A 13,129-nucleotide genomic window follows, 5' to 3' on the forward strand; every position below is an offset into this window, starting at 1 on the left:
TGGTACCCTTGGTACAAGAGATGAACGTTGCATTGTACGAGGATTGAATATGGGACCCTTAGCAACAGTGGTGAATGCTGTATTGTACTGAGAATAAACCTGGTACCCTTAACACCAGAGATGAACGTTGCATTGTACGGGGATTGAATATGGGACCCTTAACACCAGAGATGAATGCTGTATTGTACGGGGATTGAATATGGGACCCTTAGCACCAGTGGTGAACGCTGTATTGTACGGGGATTGAATATGGGACCCTTAGCAACAGTGGTGAATGCTGTATTGTACTGAAAATGAGCCTGGTACCCTTAGCACCAGAGATGAATGCTGTATTGTACGGGGACTGAACCCGGGACCCCCAAGCACTAGAGGTGAACGCTGTATTGTACTGAGAATTATTGCAATTCTCACATGTAAATTGGCGAGAAAAAAAAACATGTGAGAAATACGAAGTGTGTGTATGTATGATTGAATGGATTATTTATTCATCGTTTTATTGATTTGTTTATTTATTATAGTTAACTTCGTGTTTACAGCCAAGTTTGAAATACGGAGCGAGTGAATTGTTCTTCCGTCTCTGAGAGAAGGCTGTCTTAGAATGAACAGCGTTTTATTTTTGTAAATTCCATTATTTCCGGGTCGTTGCCTTACACGCTTTCACCTTGCTTACGTTAGAACTATGACTTGTGACACGCATGTATAGAGTGTCAATGCACTTTCTAATTTTATTTCCGCTTGTACTGGAATAACCTTAGACACTTTCTCTCTCTTGACCATGAGAAACTGTCTGGCGACATACTGAAATATTTTTCCATTAACGATGTTTGTCACTGCGATACTTATCTGCAGTGATGAAGAAGATAGATAGAAATTTTATGTTTCTTCCCCCTTTAGAAGATGTATTTTTGTGGCAATATCTGATTTTTGGCAGAATATCTAATATCTGATGAACATGTAAGCATTTTTCCTTAATTAGATGAAAACCGTACATAGCCTGTCCTGAATGTTGATCGATCGATACCCTGTCTGAATGAGATTTCTCCAGCGGTTGACGAACTTGAAAATAAGAAATTTTTAGATTTCTCGCTGTGGCAATGAATGAATAAACGATGTTAGCGGATATGATGACCTTATTTATTTATTTATAATTAATGAAATCGGGTTGAAAACCCGGTGAAAACATGATGCTTGGGGGAGGGACATAATGAAATCCTTATATATATATATATATAGTATTGAAATAAAGTTTGTTATTATTGTTTTTACACAGTTCCATAGTGTGTGTGTGTTGCACTTTTTCGTCAGTGATTTTAACAAAACGAACTTTGATTTTTTTTTTAAGGTGAGAACTTTTTAAATGCCATGTATTATTCACTTAATTATAATGAAAGTTTTTTGAATAATTATTGAAAAACTACACGATTTGCTTCTGAGAAACATTATCCGGGAAATAAACCTACGACCATTTTTGTAATCATGCAAGAGGGACATTATTATTATTATTATTATTATTATTATTATTATTATTATTATTATTATTATTTTTACGGATCGTATGTTATACTCTGAACAAATTTATTTGTGAACGTTTTAAAATCGGTGTTATTTTTTATTATTTCGCTTCTTTTTTTTATTGGTTCGTGTTATTTAAAATAACACTCGTTTTTAAAAATATTTTATTGGTTTGTATGCCAGAGCATACTCGTAATAGCAGCTACACTGCGATTATTTTATTCGTTCGTGTTATTTATAACACTCGTTATTAAAATTGGATCGTGTTATTTTATTTTATTGGTTCGATTTCTATGAAATCTCATAAAGAGAAACTTGTTTCGAAAATATTTTAAAAATAAGAAGCTCAGAACACTTGTAGTGTGAACCTACAAATAATTTCGAAAATATTTTAAAAATAAGAAGCTCAGAACACTTGCAGTGTGAACCTACAAATAAAAGGCCTAAAGACGGACCATTTACTTGTAGAGTTTTATTTGCTTAATTATAGGATGCTTAATTACAATATGTTTGATTCATTTGTTACGATTTTTTAACTGTTATACCGATCACTTTAAATCAGTTATACCTAATATATATATGTACGTTGTACAGATGGGACTTGAACTGTTTAAGTAAGCTCATTTGCCAATAGATGGCATACTACTACGCTTTGGTAATACAACTGATAATCTTTTTAGGAACGCAAATGTTTGAACTAAGACTAGTATTTGCAGAAAGAAATGTTTTAGTCTTGGGGGGAGCGCTTTTCCCCAACATTATTGTGTTTTAATAGTAAATATTACTGAATGTTAGCCACATAGCGCAAACAATAGCTTTAATGCCAAGAAAGAAAATTTTACGGAACCCCCTAAATACATTGGTTATTGAACACTGTCTTTTGACTTGAAAACCTGTTGTATATCCGCGAAGCAAAATGAAATGATGTACTCCTATTTGTACCATGTCCCTCAATGAGGGGGCTTTTGCCTGTCAGATAGATTGCTCAGATTTTAGCAGTATTGTATTACAAGGAACCGAATTGAAATTATGTATGAGTATTCCTATTTGTACCATGTCCCTCAATGAGGGGCTTTTGCCTGCCAGATAGATTGCTTAGATTTACCAGTATTATAGCAAAAAGAGAATTATGTACGACTATTTGTAGTATATTTTTACAAGTAACGGGAGCCCTTCCCCCATTAGTTATGGGTTCCTCTAGATTTTAGCAGTATTGTATTACAAGGAAGCAAAATGAAATTATGTATGGGTATTCCTATTTGTACCATGTCCCTCAATGAGGGGGCTTTTGCCTGTTAGATAGATTACCTAGATTTACCAGTATTATAGCAAAAGAGAATTACGTACGAGTATTGTAACACATAGCTATAACTGGCGGGGGTCATTTTCCTTAGTTATAGGTGACCCTAGATTTAAACAGTATTGTATTACAAGGAAATTATGTAGTCCTATTTGTAGTATAACTGGCGGGTCCCTTTCCCATTAGTCACAGGGTTACTTAGAAAAAAAAATGACATTTTCAATTTTTGAGTTCCACGGTTATGCCGGTTAGGCTAAATGAGACGGTGATTATTTTATTTGTCGAACAGTATGGGAGAGAATAAAAAAATATTCTCCTAATATATTAGTCGGAGCAACTTATTTTACGGATCGATTTCTATTAATTTAACCTCTCGTAATGAATTACTCGAACACTTATAGTGTGAACCTACAAATAATTTCGAAAATATTTTAAAAATTGCGAACTTGCAAAATAAATCGTTTGCTGTGCAAACTCGTTGTTAAAAATAAGGTGTTTGAACTAAATATGGGAGCTAAAATAAGCTCTTAAAAGTATATAGGAAGTGGGAGGAAACGGGAGAACTCCCGAGAAATTTCCATATGTACGATATTTGTCCACCACAATTTATAAAAAAAATATTCCCCATCTTATAAACAAATTTAATTATTCATATCAAGAAATCACGTTTAATGATTATCATATTTCTGACTTAAGAGAAGCATATCTTGAGTACGATAAAGATGTGTATCAACAATCCAGACTGTGAGTACCAATGTCGTTTCCTAAATACATATGACAATTGCGAATATCAATGTTCTTCTTTTTCTATAAAAGAACAATGTGTATTAATGTGTATTGATCGTTGGAAACCACCACGAGAACTTTTGTGTTATGGGTGTTTTCAAAACAAGAGCAAAATAGAAGAACACGATTGTATTACTTCGGACTATAATATGTTATGCTATAATGCATGGCGTACAATGGTAAGCGGACAAACTTTTGATGATTTATATGAAGAATTTGCAAGAGTGCATTGTGATACTGAAATTGATGATTGGGAATTTACATGGACATTATATAACATTTTATTAAACAAAGATAACATTCAGTTAATTACAGAGTTATTCTTAGTAAAAGATTTACATTATAATATGCATAAGAAATAGTAATAATGGAAAATAAAAACTCTTCTGGTAATCAATTACAAAATAATAATAATAACAATGTGTATAAATTAACAAAAGCAAGTGATAAAAAACTTTCAGCAATAAATTGGCCAGTATGTAATTGTGCATATACTAATATAAATATAGATTGTATTAAACAATATATCAAGGAATGTATCTGTATGTAAACTATATATATATATATTATTGAAATTTGTAAATAAAATTTTTTCTCATTTTATATTACATGTTTTATTTATTTCCTTACACATCTTATATATTTTACTTCAACGCGAAAATTTTTTCAATACACTTACAGTGTAAAAGTAAACTGTTTCAAATATGACTTACAATTTATACGTAGGGAAAAATTCTTTAAAAAATTTTTTCATGAAATTAGAACTTTAACAAAAATCCGTATGTTATGATTCGCCTACATAAAATTTGTTTGTGCATTTTATATTGCATGCATGTGAAAAACGCTTTTCACATTTTTTTTAGTTTACGGTTTTGCATTTTCACAACTTGCATTTTCATTTTGATAACTTGCATTTTCATTTTCGTAACTAGCATTTCTAAAAATTTTTTGAAAATTACATTTTCGTAACTTGCAGTTTTTTTTCGTTTAACAAGTTACATTTTCACGTTTGACAAGTTGCATTTTCATTTTTTTGAAAATTACATTTTCACTTTTATACGGATCGCTTGGTGTACAAGCTCAGAGCAGCTACGTTGTAAACTTGTAAAATAAATCGTCTGTTACACAGACTCGTTTTTTAAAATTGGTGTTAATTATTTGTTTTTGAAAAAAAACACTTTTCGACATTTATATCACGTGTATGTGAAAAAACTTTCTGCATGTTAGGATTCGCGTTTGTAAAATTAGTTTCTGCATGTATGTGAAAACTTTTTGCATTTTGTAAGTATATAAATCATACTATAATATTACTGAGTTTTTTAAAATTCGTTATTAAATCAGTTTCTGTTTTATATTCTCCTATGCCATTCCAAAAGTCGGTTAATTTTAATAATGGATCGCTTCCATAAGAAGCTCAGAGGAATTACATTCTGAAATATTAAAAAGCTCCTAATAAATTACTCGAACACTTCGTGTGAACATACTAAAGATGTTCCGAAATATTAATTATTTATTCGTTCATTTGCTTTTTTTTGTTCAATCACTTCATTAGAAGTTCCGTGTTAATTATTGGATTGTATCTTATTTTTATAATCTCCTTTCTTATAGAAAGTCGTAAGAGCAACTACGTTGTGAACCTACAAATAATTTCGAAAATACTAACTAATCTCGTTATTAAAATTAGAAAGTCGTAAAAGCAGCTACGCTGCAAAACTGTAAATAAATCGTATGCCAAAGCATACTCGCTAGAGCAGCTACAAGAAACTATGTTTTCAAAAATCGCAAACTTGTCAATGTAAAATACTCATCAAACTTTTAAATACTTCAAAGTATTAGTAAAAAAAATATAAAACACTCATCAAATACCAATTTTTAAACGCTTTTCCAAAAAGTAAACGATAGAAAGCATAAAGGAGTTTCACCTTGTAAAATGTCAATAATACCTTTTATTTAGGAAAGTTTTAATATTAAATAAAAATCAAGAAATAAAATTCGTATATATTTATTTCGGTAATATTATATATATACAAGCAAAATAATATACAAGCAAATAATAATAATAATAATAATATATACAATCAAAATAATAATATACAAGCAAATAATATACAAGGAAAATAATAATATATACAATCAAAATAATATACAAGCAAAATAATAATAATAATATTACATAAAAGTTAGACAATATATACAGAATCACCGAAAATTAATATTTCTTATTCTTTGATAGTAGAATATCTACTAATTCATTCAAATATCTTGAGTTTCTTATTAATTTGAAATATTCTTCTTCAAATATGATTGTATTTACACACATTCTATGTGAGTTTCGAAATATGTTATAAAGTTCTTTTCTCACATTTTCTTTAATAAAAATTAGCCATGTCTCTGTTTCTAAAGCTTCAATGTCCATAAAAAGGCATCGGTGAGACATTTGTTGCGGACAGTCAAAAAAACAACCCTCACATAATAATACACAATTAGGGTTCCAATTTAAAATAGTGTTTTTGATGCACTTTTCATCCACAAACACTTGTGTACACTTACACTCTTCTTCTTCTTCGTTCTTCTTCTTCTTCATTGATAAGTCTAAGGGCTCCGTCTGTGGTGGTGGTGGTGGTGGTGCTGGTGAAGGTGAAGGTGTAACACTTGCCTGTGGTGTGTCGGGTTTACACTCGTCCAGTTCGTCAAATAAGCGCAAAATTTCTTCTTCCTCCCCTTCACTAAATAAGTCATGTGAAGGTGCTCTTTCTTCTTCTTCTTCATCCTCCTCCTCTTCTTCACTAAATAAGTCAGGTGAAGGTGCTCTTTCTTCTTCTTCTTCTCCATCCATCTCCTCTTCTTCTGCGGTAAATAAATCAGGTGATGGTGTTCTTTCTTCTTCTTCTTTACTATCTAGTGTCCACTTTAAAGATGGTGGTTGAATGTTTTTTACTCCTAATAATGACGAGGATGCTGGAAGTGTTGGTAAAGATGTCCTCACTCCAACAGGAGATGATGGGATTAATACTGGATCTTCTCTTAAGTCAATAATTTCTTCCTCTCTAATAATTTCTGAGGATACTGGCGAAGCTGGAGAAAAATACTGAGTTTCCTCGTCAATAAATATATCTGGTAAATCTCTCGCAGTTTTAAACTTTTTCCTTGGAGATTCTACAAAGTCAAATGTAGAATCCCAATCTACTTCGTTGCAAAGTTGAATTTCTCGCTGTACTTGACTCTGAATCGACTCCATGACGATACTATACCAGTCTTCTCTTCATACCCAGTATATAAGGAAAACTTTATCGATAACATCATATCACGTGATACTTTAAACATTTTTCAAACAGTCCTACCACGCCAATTAAAATATTTTCATATGTACTTTTCCAATTCTCTATGGAATTTTTATAAATATAGAAATAGCAAACATGTTCTCATATAATCTTTTAAAATATCAACATTTGGTATTTTCACTTTGGTAAAATCATTCCCCACATTTTACAACGGTATTCATAAGACGAACTATTTAATCATCTGTCATCTATGTGCAGATTTAGATACATCACGTGTAAATAAATAGTTTACATGCTTTTAAAATAAAATCTGTTATTTACAACTTCTATTATTATTCATGTAAACAATACATCGACCCTACATACACCAGCATATTGTCCACGTAAAATAACGGATGCCACAAACTATCATTCATTCATTATTATTACAATAATATAACAATCTTCTATTGCAATCGTATTTAACATCCCTTCATGTTTCAACATGATCATCATTCAATAGGTGAATGTTCTTTTGCATTCGCGTTCAATAACCTCATATGTTCTACCATTCGTAATGTAAAAACTTTCTTTGTATTCATTATTAACAAACTATCATAAAACTTGATTTTTGTTAGTCTGTCTCCATCCTGTGATGTTTATCTTCCAAGTCACCAATCTTTCTTTTATGTTTTCACCGACATCGCCAAAGTTATTTCTATTAGTTTGTCCCCAATTTCTAATGTTCTACGTGTGCAATCTTTCTTTTATGTTTTCACCGACAATGTCTTTTGTTCATCTACCACGACACCAAAGTTATTTCTATTAGTCTGTCTGTCTCCAACCTGTGATGCTTATCTCCCACGTCCGTAATATTCCTTTTGTTCACCTACCGCGGCGCCAAAGTTATTTCTATCAGTCTGGCGGTATTCTGTAATGGTTACCAAACGTGTCAACGGTCTTCCTTTGTATTAAAATTCAAGTTTTAGCATGTACACATCATCACTCCTACCCAACCGGGTTTCCAAAAGCGCGCGAAAAGTTCAGTTTATGTCTTAAGTTCATCAGCAAAAGACGTACGAAAACCACGCTCTGTATATGTACCATCATAGTGTATCATACCGTACACAAAGTTTTACCACGCTCACCGAGTATGCTATGCATACGATCCAACAAATTAAAAAGTCACGCATGAATAAATATTTCCCTCCCATCATACAGTATACACCGCCGGTGCTAAGGGTCCCGGGTTCGATCCCGGTGCGTATCACATAAACTTTTAAACATCTTTTATTCTCTCTCTCTCCACATATTGCTCGAGTAATCTTTTATTCTCTCTCACATATTGTTCGTGTAATCTTTTAATTCTCTCTCACATATTGTTCGTGTAATCTTTTATTCTCTCAAAATGACGTATCAACAGATTTAATTCAAATTTCCATTATTATTATTTTTAAAAATACCCAGTATAAAGTCTCTACAGACACGTATACAAACTCGAAAAAGAACACATGACCTTTCCATGTCAGCACAACTAAAAACAGAAATATAACAACTTTCTAATACACGTAACCAGGTCATCAAACCCTAATAACCTAACCCAACCGACTGCCAACACAGATCATTACTTTCTATATTAATTATAGTACCTAACGGTACCTGTGGAATTGTTTGTCTGTTACTACTATGGTGGGTGGTGGGTCGCAGTGGGTCACGGTGGGTGGTGGGTCACATACTGTTGACCCACTGACCCACTCAGAAAACTTGACCCACTGACCCATCGACCCACTGACCCACTCCATCTCTGATTTTAGCACGTAACATTGCCATACACGACCTTTCATTCTACCTATTTCTCGAAATTCTATACATTAATTCAGATGCAAAAGAAGTCCGAGTACTTCTTCAGAAATTCGAGTCAGAGAGAGGAGACAGACCGAAGTCCATTACTAATGGTGGTTCAGGATTTATTAATAGTACTTCATCTCTATTTCTACATAATTCTAAATTACTTTACAAAATGGTTCCTTTTCGTCATTTGTAAATTAGTACTTTGCTAATTTTGGCTGTTCTTTAGCTTTGGCGGCCAGCTTTTGCACCTACTTTTTTGCGATATTCTATTCCGATGCTGTTGTTTTATGGTTTCATACGTTAAATTACGTTACCAACATTAAATTCAGACAGCGTTGCACAGCGAGCGTTAGCGAATGAAGGCGGGTTAGAGCCCCGCATGGCACGTTGTTTTCTATCTTCATTACCAACAATTCACTTTCTTTTCTCACATAAATCACTTTCACTTACCTTTCCGTTTGGTATAAATCCCCTACTGCATTAAAATAAATGTGTTCGATACTTTCCTGACTACTTGAACATCACCATCAACTCATTTCTTCCGTAAATCATCCTACTTTTTGCTAGTTTTGGCCCCCACCTCTAAACAATTACCTTACTTTTTAGTTCAAATTGAAATGTAACTTAAAAAATCAAATTATTAGTTATATAAAGTACCGTCAAATAATTTTAAATTTCTTAATCTCAAAATTCTTTAAAACCTAGAAGTAAATCATAATATATTAAAATAAACTAACTAGTCATATGGTTCTTATAATTTGGAAGCTAAAGTAAAGAATGGAAATAAATTCCTTCCCGGGAATTTATAGGCCAGGGAAAAAACCCGGGAATATTCCCATTTTTAAATTCCTTCCCACCGGGAATATTCCCACTGCCCATCACTAGACAAGATAAGACAAGATCCGGCTCAGTGTTGCCAATTTAGCGACTTTGTCGCTAGAACTAACGACTTTTGGAATAGTGATGGGCAAAACAATTCATTTTGGAGAATCGATTCATTTACTTTGATTCACTAAAATGATTCGATCATTTAATTCGTTCATATGAATTGGTCGTCCGCGCATACCTTTTGCGCAAGTGAATTGGTTGAGAATGATTCGCTCATTGAATCAGTTAGGTTTCCGCGCATCTCTTTTGCGCAATGAGTTATTCGATCATATGAATTGAGTGGGAATTATTAGATCATATTAATCGCTTGGGCTACTGCACTTCTTTTCTGCGCAACTTAATAAATTCCTTGTGAGGAAATGCAGTCTCGTGTATCATCTTTGCCACATGACACGGGCAGCGTTGCATCGGGGTGAGTGGAATGGCTCGGAAACTCGTAAGCTTTAGAACTATTATGAAGTTTCAATAATATGCTGTTGCTTTACTTCCATTGTTGTTATTTTTTCATCCTGCTTTCATATTAGAGCTTGAGACAAACACTAAAACTGTTGCAATCTCCACGTTTTTTCTGCCAACTTCAGGTTTACGAGGAAATATTTTGTTGAAATATACTCCGTAAGATTTTCACGGGATATGAGCAGTTATAACAATTTATTTTCAACTTCTTATTGTCGTACATATTAATATAGGAAAAATAGAGCTCTGCTTAATAGAGCTCTGTATAGGCGACATTCATACTTTTGGTTTTAAATACAGAAAGCATTATACAATGAGTCTGTAGTGTTATATTCATTTCTAGTGAGTATTATTTGCCCAGGTTACATAAACTTTGTAAAGTACACATCATGTTAATGGATTTCTTTTGTTGTTGTAAGTCAGAGTTATACTCTGTTGGGTAAAAAAGATGCGGATGAATAATTAATGTAAATTGTTATCTCGCAGTCCATTCTATTCTATCCTAGGGGTCACCGTGGCTCACTGATAAAACTCTTGCCTCCTTTGCGCGGGGTTCCTGGTTTGATCCACTGCTAAGTAAGTATGTGGTGTACATCATCATGTCCGTGGGTTTTATCGGGTAAACCCACTCCCCTTTCCTTCCACACTCTCATTCCAACTATTCTTCCATCGTCATTTACTTGCCTTAATCATCCTTTTTCCTTAGGCTAATGGACACAAACATGGAACGTTAAACTGCAAGATTTCTATTTTATTCTGTTATATTCTAAAATATGTTCTATTTTATTCTTGACTGGAAAAGATACTGATCTTCTAGATCAGCCCTGGCCACGGCGAGCAGATAGTGGAAACTCTCCTCGTGAACGCTCACGAGCATTCTACGAGCAAATACCCTTGTTCGTGCTTCGTGAATCTTCGGGTTTTGTCCTTAGAGGAGCGGAAGTGCTGTCAACCTTGGCGGTAATCACTAGCTTACCAAATAATTAAAAAAAAAAAGTATGTATAGTAACTGATTGCCATTTAGTGTATAGTGTTTTTTACAATGTGGTAACCGTTAACTATAGACAACACAAACTGGTAACAGCAATCAAATGATAAACTATGTACGTTCCTTTTCTTCTTTTTTCTTTCCTTTTGTTAAAGAAGGATGTGGTGGAACCAAACCATCGCTTACATTTATAAAAATTTGCCAGTTTGCCCAATGGAAAACCAGTTTTCAATATATATATATATATATATATATATATATATATATATATATATATATATATATATATATATATTATCAAATTCTTAATCCGAGTGTTACGCGCCTTTGGCGTGGGAGACCCGGGTTCGATTCCCGGCGGGAGCTCATGTGGTTCGGATTCCACGTTAATCAGTAGGCCCACGTCTCATATAGCCTCGCTGCTGAAAGGGACGCTAAACTAAAATCAACTCAATTAATCCGAGTGTGGGTATGTTGTTTCGCTTTTTAGGAAAACAGATAATCTGTTGATACGAAAAAAAATACTGTAGCACTTGTTTGTAATTATCTAAGTATTATCTCCAGAAAATTAGCTTATGCATGTATGTGTGTACGAATAGGCTTAGCAAGGGGTTGGTTGTGGAGATTAGAAGCCACTATCAATAGGAAGAATAGTATTTCTTACTCCACTTTTAAAGTGGGGCCGCGGTGGCTCAGTGGTAGAACGTTCACATCTGGTGCTTGGGGTCCCGGGTTCGATCCCAGCCCCCGCCAAGTGAACTTTGCGGTGGACAAACACCGTGTGCGTGGGTTTTCTCCGGGTTCTCCCATTTCCTCCCACTTTCTTCGTTCTATCATTTCATTCATTACTCATCATCACCGTCTCCTTTAGCCTAACCGGTATAACCGTGGGACGTAAAACCCAAAGATTTCATTTCATTTTTTCCACTTTTAATGTTACTTTGATCGCAAAGAATGAAACAAAATATTAAGAGAGCCAAAGAGATTTTCCATTTTTAAGAGTGACCATTAGTGGGTACCATTAGTTTTTTTTTTAACAAAAAGTGTCTTTTTAATAAGGAAAAATATATTGTCCCTGGCTGGTTGCTTGCCGGTAGCTTGTTAAAAGTGAAAAAGAATGTTAAATCATATCAACGACTGAAGCTACACGCTTGTCTTTCTTCGATAGTTACTGACTGGTTTTGAAAGTCACGATGTTGTAGGCCTACTGTAAGAGCGTAAACTTGGAAGGGAACGTTCCAACTGAATGATACGAACAATTATTCCCAATATCTTGAACATGAAACGTAGATTGCACGGATAACGCTTAAAGTGGGCTGGACTGCACTGGAATTTCCTTCCGGCAAATTAGTGTTTGGTCGGAACTCAGTTCTTCTGTGTAATTGTCTCTTAACAACATTTGAACATTTCTTTTAGATAATAATATCTAACTAACTCTATGGCCTATGGAACCCGAAGGTTCAATGCGGCGTTTACAACATATTTCCACTAACTTCTGTCCTTAGCCAACTGGATCCAGTTTCTACTCTGTACTCTTATTTCTGCAAGATCCATCTTAATATTGTCTTCCCATCTACGTCTAGGTCTTCCTAGTGGTCTTCTTCCAATTGGGTTTTCAGTTAAAATTATGAAAGCGTTTCTAATTTCTTCCATTCTGGCTACACGGAATGGCCACCTGAGCCTTCTACACTTAATGACCCTAACAATGTTAAGTGAGCGGTATAAACTATGCAATTCCTCGTTATGAATTTCCTCCAATCCCCATTTACATCCGCCTTTGGTCCGAATACTACTACTACTACTACTACTACTACTACTACTAATAATAATAATAATAATAATAATAATACGCATTATTATTATTATTATTATTATTATTATTATTATTATTATTATTATTATTATTATTATTATTATTATTATTATTATTATTATTATTTTCAACCTCCCGTCGTTCTGCTATCAATCTAGCAACGAAAGGCGTTCACAACTTAGCAAACATGAAGCGAGTGACAAGTTACAGACCGAGTGCTAATGTAATACAATGTCACGAATTGTGTAAGCAAGCTAAAAAAGGCCTGAAACAAT

The sequence above is a fragment of the Thermobia domestica genome, chromosome 1 (genome assembly GCF_964235325.1).
Source record: "Thermobia domestica chromosome 1, izTheDome1.hap1.1, whole genome shotgun sequence".
NCBI classification, from domain to species: domain Eukaryota; kingdom Metazoa; phylum Arthropoda; class Insecta; order Zygentoma; family Lepismatidae; genus Thermobia; species Thermobia domestica.